The sequence below is a fragment of the Odontomachus brunneus genome, unplaced genomic scaffold (genome assembly GCF_010583005.1).
Source record: "Odontomachus brunneus isolate Ranch 3 - 2012 unplaced genomic scaffold, Obru_v1 Obru_scaffold_206, whole genome shotgun sequence".
Taxonomy (NCBI): Eukaryota; Metazoa; Arthropoda; class Insecta; order Hymenoptera; family Formicidae; genus Odontomachus; species Odontomachus brunneus.
The window spans coordinates 95,250-109,103 of NW_022639656.1; the positions used below are offsets into that span (position 1 = coordinate 95,250).

The 13,854-nt window shown below is 32.5% G+C and overlaps 1 long non-coding RNA gene across 2 annotated transcripts; it reads right to left on the bottom strand.

Moving 5' to 3' along the window:
- Positions 1-4,545: 4,545 nt before the first annotated feature.
- LOC116852206 lies at positions 4,546-10,592 on the bottom strand. Of its 2 annotated transcripts, XR_004379720.1 has the most exons (6): positions 10,389-10,592; positions 7,169-9,313; positions 6,884-7,090; positions 6,228-6,562; positions 5,416-5,457; positions 4,546-5,098 (listed from the first exon to the last, which is right to left on the bottom strand). It is a non-coding gene; the product is annotated as an uncharacterized LOC116852206 (long non-coding RNA). The 2 variants fall into 2 exon arrangements; XR_004379719.1 differs by lacking the exon at positions 7,169-9,313.
- Positions 10,593-13,854: the final 3,262 nt, after the last annotated feature.

Consider the following 13,854-nt stretch of genomic DNA (forward strand, 5'->3'; position numbering starts at 1 on the left):
GAACTTCCGCCGCGCGGCAAGCATTACCGTGTCCTGTGTGCAGAAGCCATAAACCGAACGTACGGCAACGCACGAAAACGTTACGTTACGTTACGAAAGAATATATATATTCTTTTGTAACGTAACATAACGTTTACGTACGTTGCCCTACGTTCAGGTTACGTCTCACGTAACGTAAAATTGTCACGTAAGGTGGCGTGTGGAACTACGACAATGTTCGTGCGCTGGCTCTTACATTCCTGGCTAGTGACTAGCTAGTACTACTAGCTAGTAGCGATGTAAAACACAACTTTTCTGTCTAGTAACCAAACAGTTACTAGATACAATTTCTACCCGGGTAATTATATAATTTTTACTTGGTGTTTGATGGATAATTTACTGATAGATATTGGAACAATGCAACAACATTCGATATGCGGTGAATATTGATGTAATGTAGTGAATCAGTGATAATTAGAGTAAAGGCGCCAAAAGCGACATAGTACTCCATTTTTTAAGGTTATGTTTTAATGTAAAGCTCAAAATATAAATGTAAATATATATACATATAGTTAGAAGTACTCTCTATCTGATACTATCATATTTATAATTAAATTATTTCTAGATTTAACATAAAAAATGTTTTTGTAAAACACATGAAAATAGAGTTCAAAGAAAATGGGTGTCAAAAGCAACATACGTATTGGAAATTATATAACATGTTGCACATATGATAATATTTGATAATAAATAGTTAATGCGTTTAATGGTTGAATAATATTAATTTATTCAAAATATAATGTTACAGAAGGGAAATATAATTAAATAAAAACATATATTTGGCAATTCCATCTTTTTCATTTCTCACATATTTTACATGTTATATTTTTAAACTAAACAGAATTAAACTTTAAAATAAATAAATGTCACGTCACAATGGGAAGTTAGAATCAAGTTATGTCAGTCACAGAGTATCGCACCTGTCGTATACTGTAGATATGTCACTTTAAGACATATTCTCATAAAATTTTTCAAGGTATACAATAAAAAAGTGATGAAGATAAAAATATTCAAAAAATATTTTTACAAAAGCTAAATGTATGTAAAAAAACTTAATATTGAACAAAAAGATAATTATCGCTGTTTAGTCTACGTAATTCGTCAATAAAAATCATAGAAATAAAACTTACGAATTTCTAAAACTCCATATTTGCTAATTTAGCATATAGAAGAACAAGAAATATACAAGTATGAATTTTTTACGACTTAACTGATAAAACGAATTACGTTTATATTAGTTTCGATAAAATACAACATTTAATATATGAGATATAGAGATATATCGCTTTAGGAGGTCTATGTCGCTTTTGGTTACTTTCTTCTATTTTTAAATTTTTAACAGAATGTTATAATGATTAATCCAAACAAAAAAAATTAAAAAACTCAAGAAAATCTAAATTAAACAAATCGAATTACTAAATTTTGAAAGAAACTTAAAAAAAAATACTATTTAAAGCAATAGTGTTGTTTCATCAAATAACAATGTACAACATATATTTTAAAATTCAACCCTGTAGGGATGCGATAGTATACTATAATATTAGTATAATAATATACAATTTAATATCGATAAATATGGAATGAAGTCCGATAAAACTTTAAGTGCCCAAGAATGGTATACTACTGTATTCTTGCATTCATTGCCGAATCGTAACGCACATGTGCGAAAATATGGCTCATCTAACAATACGGATCACTACCCAGGTAGCACATACACGTATCAGGAATGTTTCTTAAAAATATCTATAGTTTCAGAACCATAAAGCACCAATAAGAAACGCTTTAACAAGAACCTGTCTGAAACCTTATTTATAAATCGTTTATAAAACGTTTCTTCAACGATTTTTTTTCGCAAACATAATGTTTCACCTAACGTTTTTTGAATGGACATTTTTACTCATGAAAAACGTTTCAGAAATGTTATGAAACGTTTTGGAAACGGTTATGAAAGATTTGGTTCTAACGTTCATAAAACATTTTTAAAACGTGTGTGTGCTACCTCTCAGGTAAAACATAACCTTACAAAAATATCACTATGACGTCACATGTCATTTCAAAAAATATCATCATAATGTCATTCAATGTAGTTTTTTTGATGAATATGTGATAAATTTTTGAAATCGGAATGATTTTATAGCGATTCTTTCCTAACAGTACAAGAAACTTTCAGAAACGTCATGAGGACATAGAACATCTATACGACATCCCCAGAACGTTTCTGAATGCATTCTGGATATTTGGTTTTAAGCTGCGTTTGAAGTTTCGTGTCAGTACTGAAAATCTATATATGACATGAACTGTAGAGTTTTCAGTACTAGTTGTAAGGTATTGAATAGTCAAGTCTGGTTCACAACAAAGAAATAAGTTATTTATTTAAGCTACACAAAGGTCCGAATGCCACGTGTTCCGTGAACGCCGCGCACAGCCGTTACAAATCTTCCACTGCCGCTTTACCCGACTACACGTACATCGGATTTGACCGCACTCTTCGACCGATGAACACAACCTCTATTTCCTAATTAATACCGACAGTCATTAGCACACGAGACGGATTCCCTCCTCTCGCTGCCCACGTGTTAACCCGACTACTCCTAGTCACACACGCTCCTTCCTCTCTCGATTCTCTCTCTACTCTCTCTCTACCACGTCTCTCTCTTGACGATGACTACGGCTGCGTTCCGAAACTCACTGTCAGTACTTGCAGTACTGCAAAGTCGTTCCGAAATACGTCGCAGTAAGCTTTCAATGTACTTTCGTTAACACGTGACGTCATATATTTTGACGTAATTTCCTGCTTTCGTTACTGCGGCTGGCGAGGTAAGACACCAGCAGTGAAAAAATGGCGGCGCTCTGTGATGAGACGTTAAGCCTCATATGTTCAGAAAGTAATAAAATATATAATGTAACAGTTAGTCGTGAAGATGCTGAAAAAGCACGTACAGGTATAAGTTTGTAATAATCAATAATTATTTTACTTTTATAATTATTTTATTTTTATTTTATTTTGTTTATTTAATTTAGGATTTAATAATTTAAATAAGAATTGAAAAGTACTTCGTTTAAGTCTGAAACAATAAATTCCATTTTCTTGATATTACTTTTTTTTTTTAATAATCAATGGCACATTTTATCATATTTCTTTTACATGCGTTTGATGTACATTAGGTAAAAATTGTATATTGTTTTCTGTACCGAAAGTGCATTTGAAATTCCTCGTCTGTATACAATGGTATAACACTTTCAACATAGTCCTTGCAACGAAAACGTGGAGTCAAATTTCTATTAAGAGTCCTTAAAAATATATCTTCTTCGCTATCTGAAGAACTTTCAGAAGATTCTATTACATATTTTACAACTTTTGTTAAAATCACAATCTCCATATCACGCTATGTTTGATCCATAATTATCTATGAAACTTGTTTATCTTAACCTCCACAATACTGAATATTTCTACTGCGAGTCCGTTCCGTTATTGATTGCATTACAAGCTGAAAAGCAGCATCAGTAATTACGGAACGGATCCGCAGTTCTACTTTATGACGTCATACTTTCAGTACTGGCAGTTAATTTCGGAACGCAGCCTACGACGACTCTCTCTCGACTCTCTCTCACAGCGCCGCCTGCTCTACCTTATATCATCTGATTAATCCGACAGATGTCGCACTCTTTACCAATTACACTGTGTTCTAATATACATTTCTTACATAGTAGTAGATCCCGAACACAGCCAATTTTAGCATAATCGACTAATGTTTATTTAATGTACACTAATTGTGTTTGTCGTTAATCAGAATTTATAATTGCGATTAGTTAATTCCGATGAAATAACCAATTGGTTAAGTTAACTCAAGTTGGCAGAAAGCGGCAAAAAACGAATTAAATCATTTTTTTGGAGCGATTCAATCTGCTTCAGGCGAAAATACTATTAATAATCTCACATCACACATATCCAAAAGACAACTTAGATATTTATAAAATAACTTTTCGATATTATTACTGTAAAAAAGGGACAAATTCATTAAGACACAAATTAATATTATTTTATACTATTATTAATTTATAGTGTACATATAAATTTTTTATCACAAAGGTATAAATTTATTATAACAATTGCTCTTTACATGAAGTTATATCATAACTTATAATTATATCAGTTATCATCTGATATAATTATGATATAATTATATCAGTATCATGAAACAAAACAATTGCATATCATATAACATATTGAGTAATTCTCGAATTAAAAATAAAAACAATTATGCTAAAAAAAAAAGCGTTTTATCATAAATAGAAAATAATTTTTTATATATAATATGTATAATATATCTATATATAATATATATAACAAAACAATTGCATATCATGTATTTATGTATGTAATGCTCATAATACTTATAAGTATAATACTCATAAGTATAATTTTTTCAAATAAATCAAGGTAATTATTTCTCAAAGTTATTTCAATATCCGGTTGCACTAAGCGAGTAATAAGTTAAGTAACAATTGAAACATGTCTATCTTACTTTATTTTGAGGAAAAAACAAAAATAAATATCTGATCCTACACAGTATAATGTCCAAAGCGAGGACATATGATGTTAAAAAATCTTATGTCCTGATTTTGGATATTATATTGTTTACAGTTTTAACTGTTACCTTATATTTAGATTAGTGTAATTTGGTCTTAATATAGAATAAAACGATTCGATGTACGTTGGCATATGTATCTGATTAAATCTCTTTATATCATATTTAATAACAAGGCAATAGCAATTTAAATTATGCTACACAGGAAAATATATGATATAATTGAAGGAGTGATAGAAATATTTACTGTTGGGTAAAAGTTATCTTCAGACATTAGAAATTTTTGAATTTGTAAAAAGGAATCTTATTTAAAGAAAGTACAGGGGGATTTTTCGGATGACTCACTTTTTCCTCTTCTGGTGCTAATTTACGATATACTTTGTAAATCATCAAAATAACGTGATCTATTTTACTATTTAAATCTTCTTGCCTGGATACTAAAGTTTTAAGAACAGCAGCCACGTGTGGATCTAAAAATAATTAATATAGTAATTACAAAGAGGAAAACGTTTCATCAGGTTGTGATATATTTTCAGACAGTAGCGGATCCAACAAGCGTGGATTTTTATCCACTATAACAAAAATAATATAAAAGTTCATATTTGTAATAATATTAAGGTCAGGAAAATAAGGAAGACAAGAAGTCAGAAAAGTCAATGTGAAAATTAGGAACACAAAACAGGAAAATCAATAAGATACTCTTGGAAAAATGTATAAAATTATTCGTTAATATTATAAAAAAAATGTTAAAAGTAATTCCATTAATATAAGAAGCAATATAATTTACCTGATTGCATACAGACATTTTTCATTATAAATGGTAAAGAAGCTGAAACATAATTTAACAATAAAATGACTACAAATAAATGCATAGAAATAAAATTATTACGAAATCAATAGAAATAGTAATAAAATATAGAAATAACTTTACATATAGGAACTGGTTGGTGGATCGTTGGCTCATGAGATGAAGCAGTTTTTTCGAACTTATTAATATTATTGAGAGGAATTATCATTTTTGAAGAGGAAAACGTTTCATCAGGTGGTGATATATTTTCAGACAGTAGTAGATCGAACTTGGATTTTTATCCAGTGTAACAAAAATAAAATAAAAGATATTTGTTAAAACGATATAATAAAAATCTGACATTTGTGCGTGTAAAGTGAAAATAAAGTGAACATAGATACATACAATTAGAGCACCGTGAAACTGCACTTTTTATAGGCGAAATTTTATTTGCAAAAGTCTTATTTGATATTTCAGATAAAACAACTGGAACATTTGGAACATTTAACAAAGACAATAAATTAATTGTTCACAATAAATAATTGAAAATATAATGAAACATTATTCTGCCGTACACTTTAATTTCGAGAGATGAAGTAACTGAAGAAAATGATAATTGACTTTTACAATATTTTTGGAATATCTGTGGACATTGTAAGTTTGGAACTTGGGAATTATTACACACACACGCACACGCACACACACACACATTTGGGTGACATGGCTATTAAAATTAAATCATTAATATAAATGCATTACATAAGATACAATTGATTATAGCTAAACAGAGCTCACGAGTAAATTCTTCTTACTTTCAAAATCAGAATGTTGGTCCATAGAAAGTGAAGACTGTGATATATTATATGATGTAGTACAGTTGCGAAGGGAAGCAATTTCATGCTTTTTTAATCTGGATTTCTATATTTGATATTCCCAGGTAGCCAAACCTGCGCGAGCAGATTTCGAGCAGAGCTTGCTATCAACTTTTGATGGCAAGTGGTTTATCAAGCTCTGAGCTATCTGTCACTTCATATCTTGCAGATTTCTGTTTTTTCCTAGGCTTATCTATATCACTTTCTCCAGCAGCTGTATCGATAGCACTGTCGTGTTCAGCTTTTATATTTGCTTTGCGTGCTTTGGCATATGTCTAAAATAAAAAACGGTTTACTATAATGGAAATGCGTACTTTTACAACTATATTAAATATATATACTATGAAAAGTTGTAGAATGTTACTAATATTGTTTAAAACAAATATGCTTAAGAAAAAAAATAATGCGAATACATTTCATATTTATCTGATTAGGTAATACAAGTAAGAAGGATTAAATTATAGATAAATGTTATTGAGACGTTAGGATAATGATATCAATATATGAAGCGTGATAGTATTTTTATTTTCAACAGTTATGCTATCTTACAGAAAATTATAAATGCTTGTGTGACATAACTATAAAGATATACTCACCATATTCATACATAACTTGTACTGAAATATCTTCAAAATCATCCTTTGGTTCCATTAAACTCTTATGATTCATCTAGTAACTTTATTAGAATCATACTTTTTTGGTGGCCATTTACATGTATTAAGATCATAATTGATCCATAAAGATGGAGCTACGGCTACAGTCTCCATTTTGGTTGCATCCGTGGCAGAAAATTTTACAACGTACTGCAATAGAAAACATTAATATATCACATTACAATTAAAACGTAATATTCAACAAGGACTGTAACAAAATAAACATACTCTAATGAAAAAACTGGATAAGTGGAACACAGAGAAAAGTACCATTACTAATAGGCATTACAACATATTTCTCTTTAACTTGTTCAATTCTCCAAAAATGCAATTCTTTTTCAGGTTTAGACATTTTAAAAATACCTAACTCTGAAAACTCGATAGGAAAAGTATAATAATTTTCAAGACATGTAAATTTTGTTCCTGCAAGAATGATATTTCCATGGGAATTTATTACACAGCACAAACGTGCAATTTCACCATTAACTAATTTGAAATAACGATCTCCTTCTTTTGCTTGTAATGTGAAATCTTTGGTGACAACTGTATATTGTTGACCCTCAATGTCCAAATGATAACTATGAACTGGTTTTTTCAGTTTTATAAAGTTTGTATCTTTATGAGGGCATGGCTTTATAAATGCACCTTGCAATTCCATATCTCTATTAGCCAATTGTTGCAATGGTCGATGAATGGAACGCAAGTGACTTTTCATAATATCCAAAAAATTTTCATAAGGGAATGCACTAAAGGAATCCAATGTACCTCTGTTGTTACATTCTTCAGTTAGATGAATTAGTGAGTGAACATTATACACCACAAATTCACGCCCAAATGAATGGACTGACTGAGTTACAAATTCTCTCAACAAGTAATTAGCAACGTTCATTTTTTTAAACAGATCATATCTACATAAGATATAAATCGTACAATGGACAAGAAGGAAGCACTGGTAGATATTATTAGGTACATGGTTCTTTAAAACATAAATACAATCATATAATACGAATCTTCTATATTCGGTACCTTTCCACTTTTCTCTTATATTACGAGTACCTAAGCTTCTTGGTTTACGATGAAATTCTATAGGGAAAAAACCAGTGATATTATGCAATACATTATTGATCTCAAGTACAACTGCATTTGGCAATGTACATCGAGAACGGACACTGATAAGAAGTGGAGCATTCTTTTCACAACACCCAGATATACAAGATAAAGCGCATCAAGACGAAATTGAGAAATCATGTCAATTCCAATATCTTCTAATATTGAATTACCGATATAATGACGAGGATTTATTACGGAATGACTCATCAGTGCGAAGCGGACAATTTTGTTTAAAAAAACACATTCTATTTCTACAATATGTCCCTTTCACAATACATTTTTCACATGCATAATAACCACCATGCGCAATATATTGTTTTACAAACGAGCGGGCTTCAGTATCTAACACAAAATTATCAATTCTAAATTGATAATTATATAGTATTATGTTCCACTGAAATCCAGTTTCTTGTAGATCTGCCATTTCAGCAACAAACTGTTCCAACCATGTATTAACATTATTAGGCTTTCCAGAGCCCACATAAACAGCAATTATGAAAGGGTGTTCTGTATTTCGAAATTTACCAAGGATTGGCCAAAAATGCATTTCAGAACTCTTACTTAAAGGAACACCATCCATATTCACATCTATCACTATTTCACCATATTTATGGACATATTCCTCAGAAAGTAATTGTTGAATATTCAATTTTATTCCCTTATACCAAAATAGTCCATTATCTAATCTATTCACAGTAACTTTCCTCATAGTATGCAATAGAGTCTTGTAACTTTTTGGCAGAAAAGAGAAAAGTGGTATTAACAGAGCCAATAATTCATTTATTTTTTTCTTTGACACTCCACGCAAAGACCATTCTCTTAATCCATGCAATAAATAATTTTCTTTTTCTTGTTTATTATTTAAGTTTAATATTTCACCTGTATCACTTTGTTCATTATACTGCTCAACATTTTTTGTAACGTTTTGGTTATTACTTTCACAACCTATAAACTCATTGTGTTGAACAGCAATATTATTATTACTACTAGAAGAATGATCAGAATAACTAAGACTATAATCTGAACAAAAATTAGGGTTTAAATCGAGCAAATTGCTATATTCTGTTTCAAAGTTTATACATCTCTTGAAAGAGTTATCTGTCTCATCGTCAATATCACTAATATTGTTCCCATTTCTTTGACTTGTATTACCATTAGTATTATTATTGAATATTATAGATTTTGCAACTTGTGTTCGGTCAATCTAATTCGTTTCGTAGCAATAATTCTATGTTTGGATCGTACCTTCCATGGTAAATATTTCTGCAAATATATAGTCACAAATAAAATAATAAACTAAAGATATCGATATATGTTAACTCATTATAAGGATCAAGGATTATTTTGTTTTGCACAAATGGAAATGTACACTCGGTTACTAAATGGCTCAGTGAACACAGTTTGTAACAATTACATAACTGAGAAGTAACAAGTTTACACAAGTAACAATATTACATTAGCTGTACTTTATATATGTAACAATATGTAACAATAATATAAGATTTTGTCAAAAGTAATATTACAACAGTTACATGTTGAATACATATTCAATACATAACAATTTTTATTCAAGTAATATTACATGACAAATTTTGTAATATTTTGAAAATATAACTTGTAACACATATGTAATATAATTGTAAGTAGTATTATTTTCACTCTTGGTAATGTCATTTTGCCCCCTGTCATAATCAATTAATGTACAGCTCATCAACAGTGGCTTTCAGTTTAAAGCATTGTAATTATAGGGCTCGAAATACGTCCAAATCATTCAGTAACCATTAGTAACCGATTGTACAATTAAAAAAAAAAAAATATATATATACCCACTATGCAAATAGTTAACGTCATATATTAGATACGTAACATATATATTTAATACTCTGAAACCTTACTCTGAAACGTTTCTTCTACATAATAGCTCAGAAATATTTTTGCTACATATGTTTCTGAGCTATTATGTAGAAGAAACGTTACTGAGTAAAGACATTAAACATATATGTTACGTATCTAATATGTAACGTTTATTATTTGCACAGTGGGTGTGTGTGTGTTTATTCTTAATTATCCTGTAAGTATTGCTTACAACATTCTAGGCGAAATTCGATGGGTTATGATGGTACAACCGTTAAATTATAACAATTCATGCAATATAACTGTGCAAAATGCTTCGTAAACGAAAACGTCGAAGGAGAACATGAATATTATATGCATCATAACTTAACCTAGCTAACATAAGCATAAGCTAATATTAGTTATACATATGTGTGTGTAATAGCGACAATATACATATAATGATAAAAAGACACTTCATAATAAAAGACGTTTCAGTACTTACTTTCTTTCTCTCGTTTGGCATCTTTATCCAAAAAGATCACTTTGTACGTAATAACGCTATTTTTTATAGCATTATTTTTTTTATGGTGGATCCCCCATGGCGCATTGCGTCCAAGCACCCAGGGGCTGCCAAAAAATTGGTGTCGACCCCGGGGCTTATTTGTATTATTTGCACCGGATGAGGAGGGCCAACGGTGGAGACGGACATACATGGACAGCAGGTCTTAAAGGATAGCAACCTTTGAAAGACTGACAGCTGTACCATTTGGTACAGTAACATTAGGCCTGTTCTTTGTAGTTGCACTGCTGAACTGGTGCAATATATTGAAGTGAAACAAATATACGTTTTCTCACTCTAACTTATTGCACTAGTTCAGTAGTGCAGCTACAAAGAACAGGCCTATTGTTTCTCTCTGTAGTCGCCGTGCGCTCGGGATCGCGCCAGAGATGTCGCTTCCGAACGGCATCTCTGAGCGTTATCTGGGAAGAGGAGAGTGTCGTGAGCGTGGAGCGTCAGGTAGCTCAGTGGTTTAGAGTAGTCGCCTGGCAAGCGAAAGTCCCGGCCTAGCAGGACCGCGCTCTCGATATTTTTCTCTTTCTGGAACGAAAAAGATACGCAGATCTCGAACGCACGGCGTCCCGCCGCCACTTAGTATGCCCTCCTCCTTCTATGGGGCGCTTCTATGGGCTTCCTTCCATGGGGCGCTTCAAAGCGTTTGCAACTTTCCGTGGATCCAATGCTATAGAAAAATGGCCGCACACGCTGCAGCGTACGAGGAAAAGTATCCTTTCCATGCGCCTTCTCCTAACGCACACAACGCTACTGCTCCATCTATCGGACCGATTTGGTCAATATTTGGTCAAAATGACGTCAGATTGACATTATTTTGACTATCTGTTTTACCTGGGATCAAAAAGCCACATTGGTGCAATTGCACCACGCATGGCACCCTATGTTAAGTACATATACTATACATTGGCTGCATTCAGCAGACTCAACAGTTGCACAACAGTTGAGTAATTTGTCAATGTAATTGGTCTAGATTTAAGGATCTAATAGCAAGAACCAATAATCGTTGATTGCTCACTGAGCGCTTTTTCTACTGAATGCGCCCATTTTCAATACTGGTAGTGAATATCGGGAACAAAGCTTTAATATGTAGTGGTATATCTTATGTTCAAATCAAAATATATCATAATTTAGTCACATTGATGTTATCTTTTTTAATGATTATTAAGATATGTTCATTCTATTGTCTATACAATTGCAACAAGATATTAAAGCGATATAAATATTTCGGAAACTAAAGAGATTCTTTTAAAGCACTTTCCTTATAGAATTATCATACTAAGAATCATTGATAATTACTTATTTTCAGTATTAAAAATACTGGATAATAAGTAATTATCAATGATTCTTAGTATGATATTTCTATAAGGGTTTTACTTATGATACAACATATAACTGTCCTTATCACTTTTACGTCACTTTTGCGTCATTTACTATCAATGAATTTTAAGTGACAAATTATGTCATGATGACGTCCTGCTGATATCATCATGACTTCTGTGTTCTACCTGGGCTGGGTATCCATAGCAGCAATATTCAACTTCTTTCAACCGAATCTTTTCGGTTGCGGTAACCTTGATGTCGTTTCTTATTGCTATGTACCATTCAGTCCGATACCCTCTGTGAGAACAACAGAATAATCATCTGCGATAACCATTTATTTGGAACGGAAAATTTTAGTTCCTTCAATCAAAAGCAATCGTTGATATGAAAAATTCTTCAGTTATTGGAACAGACTTTTCTGTTACTGCAACTGAACCTCGCGTAACAGAAAGTTTCTAGCTGTCACCACAGAATATTTTTTGCGTGTAGTTAAAAGTGTATGTATATTTCAACATGTATTTAGGCTGATATATTACGTACTCGGATAGCCAAACCTGCTAAAACAGATTTTGCGCAGAGTCTGTTATCAGGATCTGTTGACAGAAAGACAACAGATTCTACTCAGAATCTGTTTAACAGACTCTGACGACAGATTGATGGCAGATTGTGCGCAGGATTTGCTAACAAACTAATGCAGATTGCACACAGAGCCTGTCGACAAATTCTGACGACAGACTGGCGGCAGATTGCGCGCAAAGCCTGCCGACAGACTCTGACAGCAGATTGGCGGCAGATTGCGCGCAGAGCATGCCAACAGACTCTGACAGCAGATTGACGGCAGATTACGCGCAGATTGTCGTTTCTTTAATTAAATTTTGTAAGTTCGATCTTTAATTCTGTAGGTTCTTGTAAGTTCTTTAACTCTGTACGTTCTTTAATTAAATACCACATGTATGCTATTAAATGGGGTAGTTTCATATGCACACAGTGTAATAGCTCACTAAAATGTTGCTTTCCGTAATAACCTTATAGGTCTCACGGAAATACAACATATTGATTGGCTGTCGCCAAACTTCCGCTGCACGGCAAGCGTTGTCGCGTTCTGTGAGCAGGAGCCATTATGGATGTATATTTTTATTTCAACGTGCAATAGTTTCTGTACTTTCCGCAGTATTTTTAAATTTATCTTGCTACTACTCTGTGATAGGTTGTCATGGAAATTGTTATGACATGTAGGCTCGTGCACTTGGACACGGTACAATTGGACACGGAGCAAATGGACACGTTGCAATTAGACACAAAATTTTGCCCACGGTTCAATTGGACACGAGAAAAATGCGCACAGTTTATTTGGACACCGAAAGTTGTACGTCGGTCATTTGGACACGAAAAGTTGCACACCGCTCATTTGGACACGAAAAGTTGCATACCGCTCATTTGGACACGAAAAGTTGCACACTGCTCATTTGGACACGAAAAGTTGCACACCGCTCAGTTGGACACCGAAAGATGCGTTAACGAGTGGGTTTCGATTGACCACGGTACGATTAGACATAATTTGTAATGATTGGTTCGACATAGTAATTCACTAGATTATTCTTTTCATCGATTGGTTATATCCAATCGTACCGTGGTCAATCGGAACCCATTGCTCCCGCGTTAACAGTTTATTTGAAAATTTATCACAATTATTAACTATTTATACTATTATATTATTAAAAGTTTACTTAAAAACTAACCTAACCCAATCTATCGTCACATTAACACAACAGTTGAACACTAATAAACAATGATTGACGCTTAATGTAACGATGGGTTGAGTTAGGTTAGTTTTTAGGGAGGGTGCGGGGGGCACAGCCCCCCGCTAGTCGTTCGAGATTGTAGTACTTACTAAAGAATATTTAAATTAAGATTAATTTATAAATGCAATTAAATTTATAAATGCAATAAAATGGGGAGCGTTCCGATTGACCACGAAACCCACTCGTTAACGCATCTTTCGGTGTCCAACTGAGCGGTGTGCAACTTTTCGTGTCCAAATGAGCAGTGTGCAACTTTTCGTGTCCAAATGAGC